Genomic DNA, 24,078 nt, shown 5'->3' on the forward strand with positions numbered 1-24,078 from the left:
ACCTTGATCTGACTCCCTCTAAACGGGGAATCATCTAAAGCCAGGAAAGTCCTCACTGACTCTTTGTCTAAGAATTCTATTTATGCAAACCTTTTGGCAAGGCCACTGAATTTGTCACAGACTGTAGTAACATGGTTGACTGAACCACAGCCATGAAAGTGAGTTTCCAGCTCTTCTGTTCTTGCACCATAGTCCACATTGACAACTTAGATGGAACTGTCATCATCCTCCATCTTTCCCCCAAGAGACGTGATCACTAAGCCAGCATTGCCTGGGGTTGTACTCTTATTTATTTTCTTCAATGAAGGCTGATGAGAAGCCAAGGACAATGGAACTAGGTTTCAATCCTAATACATGAACTGGCTTTGTGGGAGCGTAGCCTGTTTGGATGCTCACCTTCCTGGACCTAGATAGAAGTGGGAGGACCTTGGTCTTCCTGTAGAGCAGGGAATTTGGACTGCTCTTCAGTATCGAGAGGGAGGGGGAGTGGACTAGGGGGAGGAGAAGTGGAGTGGGGATAGGGGGAGGGGCGCGGGGGGAGGGGGCAATATGTGGGAGGAGGGGGAGGGAAATGGGAAACGGGGAGCAGTTGGAAATTTTAAGTAAAAAAGAATAAAAAAAAAGAAACAATTATATATATATATATACATATATATATATGTTTGTATAAATATATGTGTGTGTGTGTATTTGTGTTTGTGCCCTGTTTTGTCAGTGGTGTCATCCATATTGTTGATTTTCTGAACCATAATTTAATTATATCATTCATTGTTTGTTGAAATGATGGACCTTCCCCAGTTTGTACTCAGAATATTTTTTATACTCTTTGGTGATAAACAGTTTTACTTTTCTCTTCTTGATCTCAAATGCTTGCTTCTAATTATTTTATTTTATTTTTTCATTTATATTTTAATAATAAAGCTTTCCCGAAGATCATAAAGTAAAATAGATGCCATGGCCTGCCTTACACCACAGGCAATACTGACACACACCTTTAATCCCAGTAGTCACACTAGTTTGTTGTAGAGTCAATGCTGGTGTCTCATATCTTTACTCCTATCACTAAGGAGTTGCAGATAGGAAGTGGCATGCCTGGGCAGAGAGAGGAATGTAAGGTGGTAAGAGAGAGGAGCTGAGGATTGAGTGTTTTGTAGAAACAGCATTCAGTCTGAGGACTTGTAGAGACAGAATACCCCATTTGGTGAGTCTAACAACATTTATCTAGGGCTTCCATTGGAGGGAATGCTGAGGATAAGGAAAAGTTAGATTAAGAGAGATGAAGATAGAATCCTAGGTTAGATTGTGAGGATGAAAAGTCAATAGAACACAGTTCGAGTTTATTTCTCAGCCAGCATATATACTAAACACAGTCAAAAGGCAGATCAAAAAGCAGTATAGTCAGCTCCTGACCTCCCTGCACTGTGCTTGGAGGCAGCTCAAACCTGTGCATTATCTGATTTAGCTAAGCAACTTCTAATCCCTAACAAGGAGTGCCACTGGCTGGACTACACTAGCCCAAATATTAATAGAAAAAATGGACTCTTTTAGCTGGGCAAAATGCTTTTTCTGTTGACTAACACAGGTGTTATTCACAGTCCTCAAGGTTACTAGAAGAAGAACAGCAGGTATGCTTGGACTCAAATAGAATCTTTAAGTCCGAAATGACTCCAGTTGGAAACTAAGTCACACATGGGCTCCCACATTGGACTGGGTACTTTATAGAGCTAAGATCTAGTGACTGGATGCTGTGCTTCTTTGATCTTTCAGCTTTCAGCCCTACTATCTAACTACAGGATTTGAATGAGATCAGTTTGCACTACATCTAAAATCTAATTTAAATAAAAGGCTTCTTTTTAATTCCTGTTCATGATTTTGGGTCTAAATCTCTATCAAGTAACTTAAAATTAAGTTTTTGAATTCTGTATATAAATAAAAAACTATGCTCCTTTAACCACTTTGAGCTTTACTACATAGAGCACTTAAAAGGTTTTCTACAGTAAACCAAGATCATTCTTAGAAGTGACCATTAAAATCTTAAAGAGGGGCTTAGGGCCCCACACCATTGATTTCTCCTAGAGTGTGGTAATGCCACTAAACTGACTACCCTCCTCCAAAGGTCAGCTTTGGACTATAAATTATTCAGGACAGTTCCAAGATTACTATCTAAGATGGTCCTAATGCACTACACTAGCCAGAACTTGAGATAATTCCTCCACTTTCCCATTACACAAAGACTGTACAAGAGATAATACAGGCGATTCTCCCATGAATTGTTATTATTATTTCAGGGACCCTTATAGATGCCATTTCCCACAGACAACAAAAAATAATTTCAAAAGCATGGTTCCCATATTCCCAAGAGTTGGGGTAAGCAGTTTGGTCATTCATTAGGTCATGATTTATGTCATCATTGAGGTGGAGGTGGTAACAAGTTACTATGGGTAATGGTAAAAAATATAAACAAAGGAGATAATATTTAGTTATCTTGTTCTGAAAAGAAAAAGGGAGGATATAGAAATTAAAGGATAAATGATAGATTACTAATTTGACTTTAAATAAAATACTATTTATAATATATATTTTACATTAGTGTGGATTTTTGTATATTAATACATATTTGAGAGTATTTTTGTTATATTGTAGATGTTTCTAATCATATTTAACATATTTTTGTATATTCATGGAAATTCAAGGTTATTTTTGATAAAACATACTGTACATACATTTTTACTCTTATGTAGGGTTTTCTGCCCAACAAGTCACTTTACGATGTAAAATAAATCTCTAGTCCTGAAAATTACTAGTACAAGCTATTTAAATTAATAAGATTACAAGTTAATGGTTACATATTATAATCATACTTATATTCATGTTAGGTAGGCTTTCAAGGTAAAACAAAAAGACATTTCATTTTCATTTTTTTTTCATGATAGGATTCTTTTGTATTACTCTGGTTGTCCTGGAAATCACTTTGTAGAGTATACTGGCCTTCAGCACACTGAGATCCACCTGGTTTTGCCACACAAGTACTGGGATTAAAGACATGCACCATCACTCCCTGGCAAAAATACATTTAAAATAAGTCATCAAACATTTCCTATTCAAAATATGGCATTTAAGATGTTATGATTATATAAGTTATTTATGGCAAGACATGTCTGTTCCTGACAACACCAGTCTACTTCAGAGAATGATGGATATCATAGAAATGACTAAATGGAGATAACTTTCTTGCTGGCAAGACTTAGGCACTGGCAAGAAACTGCCCTTTGACTTAACTACTTATAGTATATGTCCAAGTTAGATAGGCAGGACACAAAAGAAAGTGACCGCTGAGCATTGCCATGGCAAAGCAGGACAATCCTACAAAATTCCTGATTCACAGAAACTTGGTCAGATCTTCTAGGTGAATAGGCTAAAGTTTAAAGTCCAACAGTACAGTGGAATCTTGGGTGGCTGTCCAGGCAGTCAGTAGTTTATGTCATTTTTGGTTTTTTAAAATTGTTTTTATTGAGGTATATATTTTTCTCTGCTTTCCTCCATTTCTGCCCTCTTCTACCTCCTCCCATGATCCCCATGCTCCCAATTAGTTCAGAGGATTCTGTCTTTTCCTACTTTCCATGTAGATTATATCCATGTGTATTTGGCTTAGATTCCTCTTTGTTATCTAGGTTCTCTGAGGTTGAGAATTGTAGGCTGGTTTTCTTTGCTTTAGGTCTAAAATCCACTTATGAGTGAGGACATTGTATATTTGTCTTTCTGGGTCTGGGTTACCTCACTCAGTATGATGTGTTCTTGATCCATAAATTTGCCTGCCATTTCAAGATGTCATTATTTTTTCTGCTGTGTGGTACTCCATTGTATAAATGCTGCACATTTTCCTTATCCATTCTTTGGTCAGGGAGTGTTTAGGTTGTTATCAGGCTAATACAAATAGTGCTGATATATTGTGAGAAGCAGCGGGCCACTTCCCGCCACCTGGCTTGCTTTACCCGAAATAATTACATGGAAAATGTATTCTTTTAAACACTGCCTGGCCTATTAATTACAGCCTCTTATTGGCTAATTCTCACATCTTTATTAGCCCATATCTAATAATCTGTGTAGCACCACGAGCTGGTGGCTTACCAGGGAGATTCTTTTTTCTTTGTTTACCTTTATAATCTCATACACATCAACAAAACATGGTGTCTTGTTTTAATTAGGGATTCTGCTGTTGTGAGGAAACACCATGACCAAAAAGCAAAATTGGGTGAAAAGGGTTTAGTTGGCTTATACTTCCGTGTTGTTGTTCACTATTAAAGAATATCAGGGGAGGAACTTAAGGAGGGCAGGATCCTTGAGTCAAGAATTGATGCAAATGTGACAGGGGAGTGCTTCTTACTTTCTTACTTCATAGGACTTACCCATCCTCTCTTTATGGAATCCAGGACCAGCCTAGGGCATAACTCTCAATGGGCTGTGCCCTCTGCCATTGATCAGTCATTGAGAGAATGCCTCATTTCTGAATCCCATGGAAGCATTTTTTTTTCTGAGCCTCCCTAATCTCTGATGTCTCTAGGTCATTGTCAAGTAGACATGGAAAACAAGCCCACATACATGGTACAACAAGTTAAAGTAAGACTATGCAGAATCCATATAAAGCCTGAATATAGAAACCCAGTATGAGGAAAAGTGGTCTCAAAAGCTGTCAAATGAGTTAAAGTACACCCCACATATACAAGCACCAAGTCTTAGTAGTCCCACAAAACACCAAAGTATGAACTGATAACATATATGCAAAGCATTTAGCACAGGCCCCTATAGGATCATGAGTCTCTGTGAGCACCAATAACTCCTGCTTTGTTGATTCTTGCTTGGTTCTATAATAGACCTGTAGTATAGTGATCTTCAGGTCTTAGACATCCAATTAGGATGGGCATTGTCTCCTTCTGATGGAATAGGCCTGAAGTTTCACGAGTTATTTGTTGTTTACTCCTACAAGTTATGGGGAACAAATAACTCAATATATCTTGCAAGCACAATTAGATGTAGATGTAACTGTTGCTGGTTGGTGTCCTAGTCCCAAAATACTTGAATACTTTGCTTGTAAGAGAAGACTCCAGAGGCTTCTTATCCCTCTTTCCTAAAAGTCCTTGCTAGTGGCATTTTCATACAATCTAATGAGTATTTACTGTACTAGGTACCGTACCAACTCCCAAATGTTCCCCAATTCCTGTAGTCTTTCTTCATTCTCCCTACATCCAAGCACCCTGATCCTGATTTCTCCTGTTCCCATACCCAATTGCCACCATTCAATTCAGAAGACCTATTCTAGTGCCCCTTTCAGGGAGATCAATGTATCACTCCCTTGATCCTTTGTTGTTAACTAACTCTGTGTCTGTGGATTGTAGCATGAATATCCTTTACTTTCAACCAATATTAATGTATAAGAGAGTTCACACTATTGTGATTTGTATTCCTGGGTCTTGAGGTAGGTTGAATCCGAATTTTCAGAGAAACTGCCATACTGTTTTCCAGAGTGGCTGTACAATTTGCATTTCTACCAGCAATGGAAGAGTCTTCCCCTTACTACCATATCCTCTCCAGCATAAGCAGTCATTATGTTTTTGATCTTAGCTATTCTTACAGGTGGTATTGCAGAGTCATTTTGATTTGGATTTCCCTGATGGCTAAGCATGTTGAACATTTCCTTAATGTCTTTTGGCCATTTGAAATTATTCTATAGAAAATTCTCTGTTGAGTTCTGTACCCCATTTTTAATTGAATTATTTGAAATTTTGATGTTTAATTTCTTGAGTTCCTTATATATTTTGGAGATCAGTCCTCTATCTTATATGGGATTGGAAATTTATTTTCCCATTCAATAAGCTGCCTTATTGTGTTATTGACTGTGTCCTCGTGTCCTCTGCTTTTCAGAAGCTTCTCAGTTTCAGAAGGTCCCATTTATTAATTGTTCCTCTCAGACTCTGTGTTACAGGAGTTATACTTAGGAAGTGGTCTTCTGTTCCATGCTTGGAAGCCTACTTTTCACTTTCTCTCCTATCAGTTTCAGTGTGGTCAGATTTATATTAAGGTCTTTATCCCCTTTGGACTTGAGTATTGTGCATGGTGATAGATATGGATCTATTTGCATTCCTTTACATGTTGATATCCAGTTATGCCATAACCATTTGTTGCAGATACTTTATTATTTCATTGTATAATTTTAGCTTGTCAAAATTCAGGTGTTCATAGGTGTGAGGATTAATATCTGTGTCTTTGATTCAATTCCATCATTCAACCTGTCTATGTTTTTGCCCATAATCTCTTCCTCAAACCTCCAAAATGAACTGTTTACTTAATTAAAACATATGTTCCCAGCAGTCTCAATCATCTCAATGTACCATTTTGATATTGTCCTGACCAGTGTGTAGTCCAAACCTGATGTTTAGATGGTGAAACAATAACATAGTGCGGTTGAAATCGTCCTTGCTTGACTCACATTTCTTTTGGATACTTCAAAGGTCACTGTAATGCATGCTCATATTTCATTGCAAAAAACTTAAGCATTTTAATTGTCATATGCAGCAGATCTGTAAGAGGTTAAAGGATGAGTATTTGTTTTGTATGCCTAGATATCAGATAGAGACTCAAACCCAAAATTAAATACAGGAAGCTAGATGAAACCTTTCCCTAGAATTAGATAATTCCCTATATGATTACTAATATTATGGCTAAAGGGATATTTGTTGTTTATTTCTCCCAAGAAATTACTGTAAGCTCTTTGCCAATGTTCACTTCCTGTCCATAATGATTCAATTTCAACATTAGTAAAACATGCTACAATTTAACCTTGGTAAATTCTTGCTAATAGATGAAGTTTCAGTTTTCTTTCTAAAAACAACTCAGCTTTTTTTCCACATAACTTTTTAGTTTTTTAGTATGTTTATATGTTTAAAATATCAATTATAAGATAATATCTTTCCTTTGCAGTAAAATTCCTATAGGGAATGGATAGAGTGTAATATGCCTAGAATGACGGCCAGGAGGTGGTGGCTCAAGCGTTTAATCCCAGCAATTGGGAGGCAGATGCAGGTGGAGTTCAAGGCCAGCCTGGTCTGGAAGAGCTAGTTCCAGGACACATTCCTAAGCTACAGAGAAACCAGTATCAAAAAAAAATTCTTGAATGTAACCAAACATCAGATCCAAACAATCCATAACTGCCTCCTATAATTTTATTTTCACTAAACCATTTATACTCTGCTTTAGATGATAATTCTCTTTGACTATTTAAATCTTTGTCACCTTTTATGGTTTGGTCCAAATTACTGTTTTTAATTTTTTACTCCAATAGTGGGATATAGATGGTCAATGTCTTGCAACAATTTCTGAAAATTATTAAGATTCCACAAATAATCTCTCCTAATTTTTAACTTTTGGGCTCAAATTTTTTTTTTTTTTTTTTTTTTTTGGTTTTTCGAGACAGGGTTTCTCTGTGGTTTTGGAGCTTGTCCTGGAACTAGCTCTTGTAGACCAGGCTGGTCTCGAACTCACAGACATCCGCCTGCCTCTGCCTCCCGAGTGCTGGGATTAAAGGCGTGCGCCACCACCGCCCGGCTTGGGCTCAAATTTTTATAAAAGTATTTTATATGCTGAATAATTAATAGAATCACCTTTTTTGTATATTTTCAGAAGTAATCCCCAAAGGAGACAAAGTTTGCTGTACTTCATCAACCATTTTCTCTAAAATATTTACATTTGAATCAGCCAATGAACTTTTATATAATGTTGAAAACATACCTAACTTGAGTATGATTTCAATTGTAGTAAATAACAAAATACTAACATGCAGTACTTTATATCCTAATTGCTTTATAATAATAACTTTCAAGGACTAGAAATTTTCATTACATGTTTAAGTGAGTTGAATTGGATAAAATAGTTTGAGTAATAATATAAAAATCATAGACAGTATGTTTTGATAAAAATGTCAAGTTTATATCAAAAGGGAGCATCCATATCTATATCAATGTAAAATATATAAACAAGTAGTTACTTTTTAAAATTAATGTTAATGATCTACACTTTTACATCATACTCATATGGCCCTTTATTCTTTTTAGATTCAGTAATCTACACTTTTATCCTATCATTTCATTGGGTGCCTTTTGTAAGTGGATGTATATTTATGAATATATAGAGCTGGTTTTGGAGATGGACACTGGCTCTGTCCCTCTATAAATCCAAGCATGTCGTTAAAATAAAAATTCAGAGTTTCTCTCTCAATGTCAGGAGTATGGGACAGAAAGAAAAAAGAATTTAGAAAAATTTTCACTTTTCTACATTTCTACTTTTGAATCTATTGTACATGTCATTGAATATATATGTCTGTATGTGTCTATATAAATAATGTTTCAGTTTTCCACAATTAGAACAATGAATTTTCCTGCAGTAATTTCTGAAGTTTTCAGGAAGAAGTTGGGGCCCCACAACAACTCAACCTGGTTGATATGATGGCATGATGGTGATAGTGCTATGACCACACCTGTTTTGCATACCAGCTGCTCAAGATGGTTACCTGAAATGGTCCACTTTTTACAATGTTCTGGACAGACCTTATAAGAGGAAGATCAGAAAAACTTTACAAAATACTCAGAGACTATTTGCAAGTATATCAGACAGTAATCTTGGAACTTAACCATCATTTTATTTTCACAGGATCCCATAGAAAGAACATCACCCCATGACAACTGGAAGTAATTCTAAAAGACTACATCCCCTCTCTCAACAAAGTTTGTCCTAGGGTTAGGGACATCATTTAGGGGTTGATCATAATTGGTTTAGGGTTGCGGGTTAGAAGGGAAATTTTATGGGCTCAGGAATTTCTTTGAAAAAAAAAGGGAAAATAGGATGGAATAATAGATTAGTGTGAGTTTACATACATTAATAATAATAGTGACTAATAGAGTGAATGCTTGTGAGTTATAATTTATAGGCAATTGCTGTGATAAAGATTTTTGTATATTGATATAATGTTAAATAATGAATATTGTATGCATTCATGCTTCTACCTCTGCTTAAAACATTTTATATATTGATAAATATATTTATCAAATTACAATGTACATTTCTTCCACTGATCAAGATACTTATTCATTGGTTATATTTTGAGCCCATTTTTATTGGGAGCTGCGGGCTGTGTTCCTGCCGCCCCAGCTCCTGATCACCTGGCTAGCTCATGCCCTAAAATAACAACACACAAACTGTATTCTTTTAAACACTGCTTGGCCCATTAGCTCTAGCCCTTACTGGCTAATTCTCATTTCCCGATCAGCCCATCTCTAATAATCTGTGTAGCATTGGTCTTACCGGGAAAGATTCAGCATGTCTGACCTGGCAGCTGGCTGCATCGCGTCTCGCTCAGAGAGGAAAGGAAATGGCATCTTAGCTCACTTCCTCTTCCTCCCAGCATTCTGTTCTGTTTACTACACCCACCTATGTTCTAACCTATAAGGGGCAAGCAGTTTCTTTGTTACTTAACCAATGAAATCAACAGATTGATATATGACACTCCCACATCACTTCCCCTTTTTCTGTTTAAACAAAAAAAGGAAGTCTTTAACTTTAACATAGCAAAATTACATATAACAAAACAGTTATCAAGCAAGAATTACAGTTACAATATTTATATCTATTTTATCTTTTATCATAAAGGAAAACAACTATAACTATCTATCTATTCTTCAGTTGCATCAAAGACTCCAGAAGGATATAATATTACTTAAGTAAACAAGAAATAAGCAACTTCCAAACTCTAGAAATGACAGAGACATCTCGCTGCCTGGACAGTCACCCAAAGTTCCTCTGTACCATTGGGGCATCCATCTTCGGCCTACAGGCCCATGGTATCCAGAAGACATTTCCATAAAGCAGGAAAATTCAAAGGCAGTTCAGTCACTATCTGTGTCCTGCAGAATGTCTCGCAGACTCTTTCATGAATGAGGAACCCCGAAAGATCATCTCACCTTTAGGCAAGTTCAGTAGTCCTCTCTCTGCAGGTTCTCTGTGTCCAGTTTATGCAATAGTCCAGGCAAGAGCAGTTTTTTGCCCAAATGGCTAACCAACTTCGTAAGGAGCCTCTTTGATGCCCATCTTCCTCTTGAAATAGATTGGTGCTGTCAGGAGCAGATGTGTCTCATTGTCATGAAAAACCCTAAGTTATTAAAACATTTAAAATGCCATATTCTATAATCTTTGAAAGATATGAAAAATGCCTATCTAAAATATATCTATGTACATCTAGAAAATCTAACTAACATGACTACAAACTTGACTATTATTGATTATCCATTAACAACCTATATACATTACATTTTGAAATGAACTACACAATCAAAATACCTTCATCAATATCAGAAACACATATACATATAACAAAATTGACCTTAAATTTAAATCACTAAAGCAAAATCCATATTAATGTAAATTATTCATACCTATGTCATATCCCCCTTTAAATGTAAAAGAACATTTATAAACAATATTTGGGATATGGGCACAGTTATTTCTCTCCAAACTGCTTCCTGATGAATGGGGGCACTGTTATTTAGGTCTTTCATGGTGTAACCTGTGTGCTAGTTTCATCTCAGTTGGCAGTTGAGTGAAGCAATTTTTTGAAGGTGTTCACAGCAACCTTTCAGGAGGGCGTGGTCCATCATACCATATTAGAATAGAAGAAATCCACAGGGTCTCATCCTCTGTGAAAACAAAAGAAGAAATTCCTTTCCAAAGTATCATATCATTAGATCCAAATTCTAAAGTCAAGGTATTTTCAAAATCTCTACGCTGGATTAGTTCAGCAGCATTTATAAACAAATATCTTTTAGCAGCTGTTGCTCCTTCCTCAGCATTCAAACAATTCAAACAGAGCATAATAGCATATAGTATCAAAATTCTCATTGTATTTTCCATCTTTGTGTGGCTTTATTTTAACCTCTATTTCATTTATTTTTACTTTTATTTTATATTCTCTGTATATATTTGTCCTGGAATAACTCTTTAGACCAGACTGTCCTTGAACTCTCAGAGATCCTTCTGTCTCTGCCTTCCAGGCATTGGGATTAAAGGCGTGTGATATCACACCTTGAAGTCACAGAGGTCAATCTCTCTCTGCCTCCCAAGTGTTGGGATTAAAGGTGTGTACTACCATACCCAACTTTCTTTCTTCCTTTTTTACTTTTAAGAACTTTAACTTTTAGCCTGCATATATTTTTAAACACAGTGTAAATCATTTAAAAGTTTTCTTTGTCTTTGAATCTCTCTTTCCTATATATATTTATCTCTTTTTCTGACCACATGAGCCTTTAAATTACTAGGAAATATGGGTAGGATTAAAGCCGTGGTTTTGCCAGCCAGATCCAGCCCATTCCTTAGCTTTCCAGTCTCATGGTGGAGGTACCGGCTGTAGCCATTTTTATTGCCACAAGTCTCAGTCTATGGCATTTCAAGGTCCTTGCCAGCAAGCAGGCTGCAACAGTATTAAGCTACACTCAAGTCCTCTCTCTGTAGCTGGCTTTCCTGCCTCAAACAGTCAGAGTTTGCCCTGGCAGGGTGGACCAGAATGCCAGCATTTTAAAACAGCACAACGTTTTTCCTGCTACAGCTGAAAACAAACAAGCATTCAGGCAGCTTTTATCAATACCATTTAAGTGTTTTGTGGCAGGACCTCTTAAGAGAGCTGCAAGTTTTTACAGCTAAAGCTGAGTCAGGAAGCCTCTCTTAGATAGGAGCACTTGCTTGCCTCTAGCAAGCAGAGCAGACCCAAGAAATTGCTGCTACCAAGAAAACATGTTTTACTCTATTCTTTCCCAAGCATTCTCAAGCTTTCTGTGGATATAGTCGTCCACACGTTGGGGGCCATTCTATAGTGGGAGCTGTGGGCTGTGTTCCTGCCGCCCCAGCTCCTGATCGCCTGGCTAGCTCATGCCCCAAAATAACAACATACAAACTGTATTCTTTTAAACACTGCTTGGCCCATTAGCTCTAGCCCTTACTGGCTAATTCTCATATCCCAATCAACCCATCTCTAATAATCTGTGTAGCATCAGTCTTACCGGGAAAGATTCAGCATGTCTGACCTGGCGGCTGACTGCATCGCGTCTGGCTCAGAGAGGAGAGGAAATGGCATCTTAGCTCACTTCCTCTTCCTCCCAGCATTCTGTTCTGTTTACTACACTCACCTATGTTCTAACCTATGAGGGCCAAGCAGTTTCTTTATTACATAAACAATGAAATCAACAGATTGATATATGACACTCCCACATCACCCATTGTCCTCATTTGTTGTACAGTTGTTTATTGTACAATATTCTAATATGAAGTCTTAGTCTTTAAGTTATATAGGTATTAGAATTGTAGATCAATAGTCATCTATGTTTGTCATAGTTACTGTTAAAATAATCAGGCTTTTTAGACACATAAAGAATATATTTTGCATAGATAGGTAATGTTCAACCACTTCAAAGAGCTGTAAAATATGGAATTTAAATAACCTGGGGTACTGTTGAAGTGAGACACGATTACTACTGGTAGCATTGTTCTATTTTCCAGAGAATGCTGAGCACCGAAGACACTCGAAGCTTGTTTTCTTGTTGTCAAAACTGGCCTTTGGGCAAAGACATGCTCATGCGTCAATGTCTGACAAAATACATGGTATCCAAAAATGGATAAGCAGTTCTGTTAAATCTTGACTGGCATTCATCTCAGAGACAAATATACCCACCTCTGTTTTCTGAGTATTGTGGTAAAGGCAAAATATACCAATATGCCCAGTTTGTCCATCTTTTTTTCCCTTTCTGTAGTCATTAATTTTCTCATGCATACAACATACTGTTGACCTTTTTTTGTTTCTCCCTGTGAATAGATATTGCTCTTATAAGGTGGTATCCTATACAAAGGACACGGAAATAATAGAATTGATTCTCTTTTCAATTTCCTTCTTAAGTGATTGTCTATATCATGGAACAAGAATGGGGAACACCAGAATCATAAAACTATACTTTCAAAGAAGTATGCATTTCACTGTCAAACTTACATTGTACTCATGTATGGTATATTTTTGAAGGCAGTGACCTATGATGAAGTGCACATCAACTTCAATAAGGAAGAGTGGGATTTGCTGAATCCTGCCCAGAAGAATCTCTACAAAGATGTGATGCTGGAGACCTACAGGAACCTATCTACTATAGGTCAAAATGAATTTCTTTCATGTTTCAAAATATGGAGACAACTTTTCCTTGGTTTATGATTTTGTTCTGTAATTTGTTATAGAGAAAGAAGAATGAGGTAAATAACACAGTCACAGTTCTTAGGTGCACTTAAGATAATAAGCTAATTGTTGCACATTCTTAAATAATGTAACATATATTCTGGTACTGTATTTTAGGATACACTTGGGAAGACCATAACACCGAAGAGCATTGTCAATGTTCTAGAAGATATGCAAGGTAATTTTCTTGGGCAAGTTCATAACAATTTCCTTTGAATAGTTTGTAATGTGTTCTGGAACTTTAAAACAAAAGCAACAGTGTAAATGAGCACAGCTTTAAATGTATTGATGGTTATTAAGTTCTCACAAATCCATATATTTCAATTTCATGTATGTGAATTGCATTGCAAAGCCTTCATTTAAGAAAAAGTCTAGGTAGCAATGCCTAAACAGATATCACCATTTGATTCATAGCACCATGAGAGCTATGTTGTAGAACTGCTGCTTCATTTGCTTCTTGCTATTCATGACAGAAAATGTATATATATTTCAGTGATGATGAGTATAGCTGCAAAACTTTCTACTAATTCAATAGGCCATGGTAAGCCTTGTATCACTCATATACTTTTTGTGACTGTGCTACATTTAGTGAAATCAGATTAGACAAGGATCAATGGGCAGTTGTTGTGGAGAAACCTTAATATCTATTCCACAAGTCTGTGAAAGTCGAACCTTGTGGATTCATTGTGGAAATCTTTTATACACTATTCTTTTTTTCATATATATATGATATGTCACTCTTGACACAAGTGTATGAGCATAGGAATATGGAAAGATTTAGCATACCTCTACTTAAGAACAATTAAGAAGGAAAGCTGTAGTTCTTATGTAAAGTGTACATGTTTAATTTGATCCAAAAATACAAAGTTAATTAATTTTCTATCATCCTGGTTAATACATAAATACAAAGTCACATTACAACAAAACAAACAAACAAACATGAGTTCTAGGTCTATGCAAATATTTCTGTGTGTCTTAATTCACTTACCAAATGTATAATGATTCACAATATAGTAAAATTATGAATGGAGTAAAGTTGGTAAAGCACTCAGTATATGCAGTTCTCTTCAAAAATGTAAAAAATATTCTAGAAAAATATAGGTATAGTTATAGATGAAAAGATAAACCGTGACTCAAGGGAATTTATCATCACAAATATTTTTTTAGATGTAAAATGACCCCTAATGAGAACAAAACATGATTTTAAACAAAGCTATAAAACCTTGATATTTGATTCCTTTTTACAATTTGAAAAAATATGAAATTGATTCATATAGGTATGAGGTTCAACTGCATTGAATGTGGTAAAGCTTTTACATATGTAAATTATCCTTGCAGGATTGAAAGAAATCAAACTGGAGAGAAGTTTTCAGTATATTCTCACTGTGGTAAAGACTTGTCTTATAACATTCATCTTCTAAGGAATGAAAAAACAAATAGCAGAGAAAAATGCTGTGAAACTAAGCAATGTGATAAAGTCTTTTCTTATAACAATCATCTTGAAATGCATAAAAGAACACACACTGGAGAAAAACCCTATGAATATGGTCAAGATGATGAAGACTTTCTTAATGAAACTCATCAAAGTCATAAACGAACACATACTGGAGAGAAATCATATGAATGTAATCTGCATGGTAAGGTCTTTTTTGATCACCGTCATCTTCAAAAGATTAAAAGAATATATACTAGAGAGACACCCTATGAATATAATCAATGTGGTAAAACCATTGCTCACTGTACTGTTTTTCAAACACATCAAAGAATACAAACTGGAGAAAAACCCTATGAATGTAATCAGTGTGGTAAGGCCTTTGCACATCATAATCATCTTCAATTGCATAAAAGAACACATACTGGAGAGAAACCTTGTGAATGTAATCAGTGTGGTAAGGCCTTTGCACAAGAGAGTAATCTTCAAATCCATAAAAGAACACATACTGGAGATAAAAACTATGAATGTAATCAGTTTGGTAAGGCCTTTGCACACCACAGTAATCTTCAAAGCCATAAAAGAACACATACTAGAGAGAAACATTATGAATGTAATCAGTGTGATAAGGCCGTTGCAGGTCACAGTGATCTTCAAAGACGTAAAAGGACACACACTGGAGAGAAACCCTATGAATGTAATCAGTGTGGTAAGGCCTTTGCACGACACAGTACTCTTCAAGTGCATAAAAGAACACATACTGGAGAGAAACCCTATAAGTGTAGTCAGTGTGGTAAGGCCTTTGCACATCTCAGTCATCTTCAAAGGCATAAAAGAACACATACTGGACAGAAACCATATGAATGTAATCAGTGTGGTAAGGCCTTTACACGACATAATCATCTTTTTTTTTTTTTTTTCAAATTCTTTCTTATTTATTCCCCAGGAATAATTCTTTTTTTTTTATTCTTTTTTAATTAAAATTTCCACCTGCTCCCCGTTTCCCATTTCCCTCCCCTCCTCCCAAATATTGCCCCCTCCCCCCACTTCCCTCCCCCTATCCCCACTCCTCTTCTCCTCCCCCCACACCATTCCCCCTCCCTCTTGATACTGAAGAGCTGTCCAAATTCTCTGCCCTGCGGGAAGACGAAGGTCTTCTGTCTACTTCCAGGAAGGTGAGCATCTAAACAGGCTAAGCTCCCACAAAGCCGGTTCATGTATTAGGATCAAAACCTAGTGCCATTGTCCTTGGCTTCTCATCTGCCTTCATTGTCCGCCATGCTCAGAGAGTCCGGAATCAACCCATGCTTATTCAGTCCCAGACCAGCTGGCCTTGGTGGGCTCCCAATAAATCAGTTCCACTGTCACAGTGGGTGGGTGCATCCCTCGTGGTCCTGATTTTTTGCTCATGTTCTCCCTCCTTCTGCTCCTCATTTGGACCTTAAGAGCTCAGACCGTTGCTCCAAATTGAGACTCTGTCTCTACCTCGATCCATCGCCAGATGAAGGTTCTAAGGAGATATGCAAGATATTCATCAGTATAGGATAGGGTCATTTCAGGTTCCCTCTCCTTAGTTGCCCAAGGTACCAGCTGGGGACATATTCCTGGACACCTGCGAACCCCTCAAGAGTCAAGTCTCTTGCCAACCCTAAGATGGCTCCCTTAGATAGGGTATGTACTTCGCTGCTCCCGTATCAATCCTTTCTATATCCCAACCATCCCAATCCCCCGAGCTCCTCCCATCCTCCCCTTCTCATGTTTCTCATCCCATTTCCCCTTTGCCCCATGCCACCTCACCCGCAAGTTCCCAGTTTTTGCCCTGCAATCTTGTCTACTTCCCCCTCTCCATGCGGATGACTATATGATTTTCTTTGGGTTCACTTTCTTATTTAACTTCTATAGGATCACAAATTATATGCTTAATGTCTTTTATTTATGGCTAGAAACCGATTATGAGTGAGTACATCCCATGTTCCTCTTTTTGGGTCTGGGATACCTCACTCAGGATAGTGTTTTCTATTTCCATCCATTTGCACGCAAAATTCGAGAAGTCATTGTTTTTTACTGCTGAGTAGTACTCTAATATGTATATATTCCACACTTTCTTCATCCATTCCTCCATTGAAGGGCATCTAGGTTGTTTCCAGGTTTTGGCTATTACAAACAATGCTGCTATGAACATAGTTGAACAGATACTTTTATCATTTGATGGGGCATCTCTTGGGTATATTCCCAATAGTGGTATTACTGGATCTTGGGGTAGGTTGATCCCAAATTTCCTGAGAAATCGCCACACTGATTTCCAGAGTGGTTGCACAAGTTTGCATTCCCACCAGCAATGAATGAGTGTGCCTCTTTCTCCACAACCTCTCCAGCAAAGGCTATCATTGGTGTTTTTGATTTTAGCCATTCTGACAGGTGTAAGATTGTATCTTAAAGTTGTTTTAATTTGCATTTCCCTTATCGCTAAGGAGGTTGAGCATGACCTTAAGTGTCTTTTGGCCATTTGAATTTCTTCTGTTGAGAATTCTCTGTTCAGATCAGTGCCCCATTTTTTTATTGGGTTCATTAGCATTTTAAAGTTTAGTTTCTTAAGTTCTTTATATATTTTGGTGATCAGACCTTTGTCTGTTGCAGGGTTGGTGAAGATCTTCTCCCAGTCAGTGGGTTGCCTTTTTGTCTTAGTGACAGTGTCCTTTGCTTTACAGAAGCTACTCAGTTTCAGGAGGTCCCATTTATTCAGTGTTGCCCTTAATGTCTGTGCTGCTGGGGATAAACGTAGGAAGTGATCTCCTGTACCCATATGTTGTAGAGTACTTCCAACTTTTTCTTCTATCAGGTTCAGTGTGTTCAGACTAATATTGAGGTCTTTAATCCATTTGGACTTGAGTTTTGTGCATGGTGATAGATATGGATCTATTTTCATTCTTCTACACGTTGACAACCAGTTCTGCCAGCACCATTTGTTGAAGATGCTCTCTTTTTTCCATTGAATACTTTTAGCTCCTTTATCAAAAATTAGGTGTTCATAAGTTTGTGGGTTAAAATCAGGGTCTTCTACTCGGTTCCATTGATCGACTTCTCTGTTTTTATGCCAATACCAAGCTGTTTTCAATACTGAGGCTCTGTAATAGAGTTTGAGGTCAGGGATGGTAATGCCTCCAGACGATCCTTTATTATATAAGATTGTTTTGGCTATCCTGGGTTTTTTGTTTCTCCATATAAAGTTGATTATTGTCCTCTCAAGATCTGTGAAGAATTTTGATGGGATTTTAATGGGGATTGCATTGAATCTATAAATTGCCCTTGGTAGAATTGCCATTTTTACTATGTTGATCCTCCCTATCCAAGAGCAAGGGAGATCCTTCCATTTTCTGGTATCCTCCTCAATTTCTTTCTTCATTGACTTAAAGTTCTTGTCAAATAGATCCTTTACTTCCTTGGTTAGGGTTACCCCAAGATATTTTATGCTATTTGTGGCTATCGTGAAGGGTGATGCTTCTCTGATTTCCATCTCTGCTTCCTTATCCTTTGTGTATAGGAGGGCAACTGATTTTTTGGAATTGATCTTGTATCCTGCAACGCTACTAAAGGTGTTTATCAGCTGAAGGAGTTCTTTGCTGGAGTTTTTGGGGTCGCTTATGTACACTATCATACCGTCTGCAAATAATGAAAGTTTAACTTCTTCCTTTCCGATTTGAATCCCTTTGATCCCCTTATGTTGTCTTATTGCTATTGCTAGAATTTCAAGCACTATATTAAAGAGGTATGGAGAGAGTGGACAACCTTGTCGTGTTCCTGATTTTAGTGGAATAGCTTTGAGTTTCTCTCCATTTAATTTGATGTTAGCTGACGGCTTGCTATAAATAGCTTTTATTATAGTTAGGAACGACCCTTGTATTCCTAATCTCTCTAAGACCTTTATCATAAAGGGATGTTGAATTTTGTCAAATGCTTTTTCAGCATCTAATGAAATGATCATATGGTTTTTTACTTTCAGTTTATTTATATGATGGATTACATTGATAGATTTTCGTATGTTGAACCAGCCCTGCATCTCTGGGATGAAGCCTACTTGATCATAATGGATAATTTTTCTAATGTGTTCTTGGATTCGGTTTGCCAGTATTTTATTGAGTATTTTTGCGTCGATGTTCATGAGTGAGATTGGCCTGTAGTTCTCTTTCTTGGTTGTGTCTTTGTGTGGTTTTGGTATCAGAGTAACTTCAGCTTCATAAAAGGAATTTGGCAATGACTTCTCTGTTTCAATATTGTGAAATACATTAAGGAGTATAGGTATTAGGTCTTCTTGGAAGTTCTGGTAGAATTCTGCATTGAAGCCGTCTGGACCTGGGCTTTTTTTGGTGGGGAGGTTTTTTATAACAACTTCTAATTCTTCGCGACTAACAGGTCTATTTAGATTGTTCAGCTGGTCCTGGTTTAACTTTGGTGTATGGTACTTATCTAAAAAAGTGTCCATTTCTTTTACATTTTCCAATTTTGTGGCATACAGGTTTTTGTAGTAAGATCTAATGATTCTCTGAATTTCCTCTGAGTCTGTGGTTATGTCTCCCTTTTCATTTCTAATTTTGTTAATTTGCGTATTCTCTCTCCGCCGTTTGATTAGTTTGGATAGGGGTTTATCAATCTTATTGATTTTCTCCATGAACCAGCTTTTTGTTTCATTGATTCTTTGGATTGTTTTCTGTGTTTCTATTTTGTTGATTTCAGCCCTCAATTTGATTATTTCCAGTCTTCTACTTCTCCTAGGTGAGTCTGCTTCTTTTTTTTCTAAAGCTTTCAGGTGGGCTATTAAGTCTCCAATGTGTGCTTTCTCCGTTTTCTTTAAGTGGGCACTTAATGCTATGAATTTTCCTCTTAGCACTGCTTTCATAGTGTCCCATAGGTTTGAGTATGTTGAGTCTTCGTTTTCATTGAATTCAAGAAAGACTTTAATTTCTTTCTTTATTTCTTCCTTGATCCACGTGTGGTTCAGTAGTTGACTGTCCAGTTTCCATGAGTTCATAGGCTTTCTGGGGATAGCATTGTTGTTGAATTCTAACTTTAATCCATGGTGATCTGATAAGACACAGGTGGTTACCGATATTTTTTTGTAACTGTGTAAGTTTGCTTTGTTACCGAGTATGTGGTCTATTTTCGAGAAGGTTCCATGAGCTGCAGAGAAGAAGCTATATTCTTTCCTATTTGGGTGGAATGTTCTATAGATGTCTGTTAAGTCAATTTGATTCATTACCTCCCTTAATCCTCTTATTTCTCTGTTAGGTTTCTGTCTGATTGACCTGTCCATTGGTGAGAGAGGAGTGTTGAAATCTCCTACTATTAGTGTGTGTGGTTTGATGACTGCCTTGAGTTTTAGTAACGTTTCTTTTACATAAGTGGGTGCTTTTATATTAGGGGCATATATATTCAGGATTGAGATTTCATCCTGGTGAATTGTTCCTGTTATGAGTAAAAAATGTCCATCTCCATCTCTTTTGATTGATTTTAGTTTGAAGTCAACTTTCTTAGAAATTAGTATGGCCACACCTGCTTGTTTCTTAGGTCCGTTTGCTTGATAAACCTTTTCCCAGCCCTTTACTCTGAGTAGATGTCTGTCTTTGTGGTTGAGGTGTGTTTCTTGTAAGCAGCAGAATGTTGGATCCTGTTTTCGTATCCAATCTCTTAGCCTGTGCCTCTTTATAGGTGAGTTGAGTCCATTGATGTTAAGTGATATTAATGACCAGTGGTTGTTAACTCCGGTCATTTTTCCTTTCTTTCTTTCTTTCCTTTGGTAGTAGAGTTTGTGTGTTTCCCTTCTTCAAGTTGTGCTGGTGAAGGGTCATTAGATGTCTGAGTTATTGTGGGCATTGTTGGATTCCTTGGTTTGTGATTTTCCTTCAATTACTTTCTGAAGGGCTGGATTTGTAGCTACGTATTGTTTAAATTTGTTTTTATCCTGGAAAACTTTGTTTTCTCCATTTATAGTGAACGAAAGCTTGGCTGGGTATAGTAGTCTGGGCTTGCATCCATGGTCTCGTAGTTTCTGCAGTATATCTATCCAGGACCTTCTGGCTTTCATGGTTTCCATAGAGAAATCAGGTGTAAGTCTGATAGGTTTACCTTTATAGGTAACTTGACCTTTTTCCTTTGCGGCTCTTAATATTCTTTCTTTATTCTGTATGTTTTGTGTTTTGATTATTATATGACGAGGAGATGTTTTTTTTTTTTTTTTTGATCCAGTCGATTCGGTGTTCTGTATGCTTCTTGGACCTTCAAAGGAATATCTTTCTTAAGGTTGGGAAAGTTTTCTTCTATAATTTTATTAAATATATTTTCTGGACCATTGAGTTGTACTTCTTCTCCTTCTTCTATCCCTATTATTCTTAGGTTTGGTCTTTTTATTGTGTCCCAGATTTCCTGAATGTTTTGTGATGAGAATTTGTTGGTTATGCTGTTTTCTTTGATGAGAGTGTTTATTTTATCTATGGTATCTTCAGTGTCTGAGATTCTTTCTTCTATCTCTTGTAATCTGTTGGTGGTACTTGTCTCTGTAGTTCCTGTTCGTTTATTCAAATTTTCCATCTCCATCCTTCCCTCGGTTTGTGTTTTCTTTATTACTTCCACTTCATTCTTCAAGTCTTGAACCGTTTCCCTTACCTGTTTGATTACTTTTTCTTGTTTCTCTTGGTTTTCTTGGTATCTTTGAGATATTTATTCATTTCCTCTACCTTTTTGTTTGTAATCTCTAATTGGTTGTGGCAGTTTTTCACCTCCTGTTTAAGGTCCTCTATTATTTTCATAAAATTCACTTTTGAGTCGAATTCTTCTAATTCTTCTGAATTAGGGTGTAGACTTCTCATTTCGGGATTCCTGGATCCTGGTGATGTCACCTTGCCTTTCAAGTTGTTGGGGGAATTCTTGCATTGGCGCCTGCCCATCTTTTCCTTCAAATGGAGGCAGGAGAGGCCTGATGTCTTGGACCAGTCTTTGCTGTGACTAACTCTCTAGGTGTATCTCCTCAGTGTAGGGGCAGGAACCGTTCCCTTCCAGATGAACTCCTCAACACCAAAACATGGATGCGTGGTATTCCAATGACCCGCATAAAGAAGGCCGGATGCAAGGGGTCGGGCGGGGTCCAGTAGAACACAGGCGACACTGCAGTACAAGCTGGAGGTGCCTGTGCTCCCTTTCGGGGGTTGCTGAGGCCTGCCCGCTAGGCAGGCACTCACTGCTCTGGTTGGGTAGCCTTAGTGTAGGGGCGTTTGTGCTCTCTACCGGGACAGTCCGCCCCAGGATAGCACACACTCACCCGTCCCGATGAAACTTCTCGGCACCTACACAGGAACTCCTGGATGCCCCAATGAGCCAGGGACTAAGGGAAGTAGGGTGCAGGCAGAGCAGGTCCAGCAGATCACAGCAGAGACTGCAGCCCCAGCAGCGGGGGCCCGCTTTCCCTGGCGGGGACCTTGAGGCCTGCCCTCTAGTCAGGGACTCACTGCTCTGGGTTGGTAGCCTTAGTGAAATGGCAGGAAACTGCTCCACTGCTAAGGACCTTGCAGACAAGGCAGGCTTGGGGGTGGGGGTGGGGGCGGGTGTGTAGGAGAGAAAGCCCTACAGCAGGTACTGGGGGAGGGGCGTTTGTGCTCTCTACCGGGACAGTCCGCCCCAGGATAGCACACACTCACCCGTCCCGATGAAACTTCTCGGCACCTACACAGGAACTCCTGGATGCCCCAATGAGCCAGGGACTAAGGGAAGTAGGGCGCAGGCAGAGCAGGTCCAGCAGATCACAGCAGAGACTGCAGACCCAGCAGCGGGGGCCCGCTTTCCCTGGCGGGGACCTTGAGGCCTGCCCTCTAGTCAGGGACTCACTGCTCTGGGTTGGTAGCCTTAGTGAAAATCCATAATCATCTTCAATATCATAAAAGAACACATACTGGAGAGAAACCTTATGAATGTAATCAGTGTGGTAAGGCCTTTCCATGTCACAGTGATCTTCAAATGCATAAAAGAACCCATACTGGAGAGAAGCCCTATGTATGTAATGAGTGTGGTAAGGCCTTTGCACAGAACTTTGCTCTTCAATACCATAGAAGAACACATAATGGAGAGAAACCCTATGAATGTAATCAGTGTGGTAAGGCCTTTGCAAAACACAGCAATCTTCAAAGGCATAAAAGAACACATACTGGAGAGAAACACTACATATGTAATCAGTGTGGTATGGCCTTTGCACAACACAGCCATCTTCAAAGGCATAAAAGAACACATACTGGAGAGAAACCCTATGAATGTAATCAGTGTGATAAGGCCTTTACACAACACAGTACTCTTCAAGTGCATAAAAGAACACATAGTGGAGAGAAACCCTTTAAATGTAATCAGTGTGGTAAGGCCTTTGCACATCTCAGTCATCTTCAAAGGCATAAAAGAACACACACTGGACAGAAGCCATATGAATGTAATCAGTGTGGTAAGGCCTTTGCACAACAAAGCAGTCTTCAAAGGCATAAAAGAACACATACTGGAGAGAAACCCTATGAATGTAATCAGTGTGGTAAGGCCTTTGCACAACACAGCAATCTTCAAAGGCATAAAAGAACACATACTGGGGGGAAACACTATGAATGGAATCAGTGTGGTAAGTCCTTTGCATGACATAATCATCTTCAATTGCATAAAAGAACACATACTGGAGAGAAACCCTATGAATGTAATCAGTGTGGTATGGCCTTTGCTCAACATGGTGCTCTTCAAATGCATAGAAGAACACATACTGGAAAGAAACCCTATGAATGATATCAGTCTGATAAAGCCTTTGTAGACTCCTGTACTCTTAAAAGGCTTAAAATATAACATACTCTAGAGATACCTGTGAATGGAATGTGGTAAATTCTTTTTTACAATAATCTCCAGATACATAATATGAGCCCTTCTGTAGAGAAACCCTGAAGTTAATTTGTGTATTTTTTAAAAACATGAGAAAAAAAATCATACTGTAGTGAAACTCTATAAACTAATTCAGTGTCATAATATTTTGTGCTTTGTATAAGAGCAAGACTTTGTGTAGTCATCTGAGAAAGCTTGTGCATATTATCATAATCTTTTGGACCTGAGGAAAAAACATGGGGGCTTATTTTAAATTGTTCTTTCAAATGTTAAGCCACTTACAATCAGTTAACCAAAATCAATTATTGTGTAGAAAAAAAGTTTGATAATGTCAACAATTTGTTTATGCATCTTTATACCTCTCTTTATTTTAGTTTGAACCAGCAAAGTAGTGGATAAAACATTATTGGTTACAGGAAGGGCATTCCAAATTTGATCTTCAAACCAG

At 37.8% G+C, this 24,078-nt stretch overlaps 1 pseudogene; it reads left to right on the forward strand.

Moving 5' to 3' along the window:
* Positions 1–13,084: 13,084 nt before the first annotated feature.
* Positions 13,085–23,565, forward strand: LOC130866832 (zinc finger protein 431-like; annotated as a pseudogene).
* The last annotated feature ends 513 nt before the right edge of the window (positions 23,566–24,078 follow it).

This window comes from Chionomys nivalis, chromosome 26 (genome assembly GCF_950005125.1).
Source record: "Chionomys nivalis chromosome 26, mChiNiv1.1, whole genome shotgun sequence".
NCBI classification, from domain to species: Eukaryota; Metazoa; Chordata; class Mammalia; order Rodentia; family Cricetidae; genus Chionomys; species Chionomys nivalis.